Source organism: Geospiza fortis, unplaced genomic scaffold (assembly GCF_000277835.1).
Source record: "Geospiza fortis unplaced genomic scaffold, GeoFor_1.0 scaffold64, whole genome shotgun sequence".
Taxonomy (NCBI): domain Eukaryota; kingdom Metazoa; phylum Chordata; class Aves; order Passeriformes; family Thraupidae; genus Geospiza; species Geospiza fortis.
In genome coordinates, this window is record NW_005054461.1 from 1,497,732 (window position 1) to 1,498,613 (window position 882).

An 882-nucleotide genomic window follows, 5' to 3' on the forward strand; every position below is an offset into this window, starting at 1 on the left:
GCTGATCAGATATCAGGGGTTGTGGGGGGGGGATGTCCCAAAAATATCCCATTGTGGGGGGAGGGAGAGGGAACAAAGGGATGGGAGGAGGGGCACAGATGCCTGAGTTCCCTTGGAGGGGGAAGGGGGGTCACACCTGTCCTTTGTCTGTCTGTTCCCTCCCCCACCCCAGGGGGACCCAGGCATCCAGGCGAGTCTTTTGGCTTGCCTCATCTATCCCGTAATAAACTGGGGGAGTGGAGGGCAAGGGGAGTTAGAGGGGGCCCCTATGGGGGCTGAGAGTGGGGTATCCTGTGGGTCTGGGGGGTCCTATGGGTCTGAGGGAGCCCATGAGGATTCTGTGACGCTAGGAGTGGGTTGTATGGAAGGTCCATAGGGCTAGGAGTGGCCTGTGCTAAGGTGGGGGGAAACTATGAGGGTCCTACAGGGAAACATTTAGAGGTCCTACGGGGCTGGAAATGGGTCCTATAGGACCATGGGACTGGGGAGGGGTGTCTGGGAGTGGGTTCTGTGGGGCTGTGTGCACTTACAGGGATACTATAGAAAGGAAGTAATGGGAACCGTGTGGGGCTGAAAAGGGTTCTATGTGTGTCCTATAGGGCTGGAGTGATGTCTCATGGGGCTGGGGGAGTCCTGTGGAGCTGGAAATAGGTCCTGTGAGGTAGGGGGGAGCTGTAGGGTCCTTGTGGGTGTGAGATATGGGGGTCCCACGGGACTGGTGCAGCTTTATGGGTCCATAGGGGTCACTGGACCCTGTGGGGCAGTGAAGATCCTGTAGGACTACAGAGCAGAGGGAGGGCCCTATGGATTTGGGGAGTGTACTGTAGATCCACAGGGGTCACCGTGTCCCTATAGGGCAGTAAGGTGGCCCTGAGGTCACCC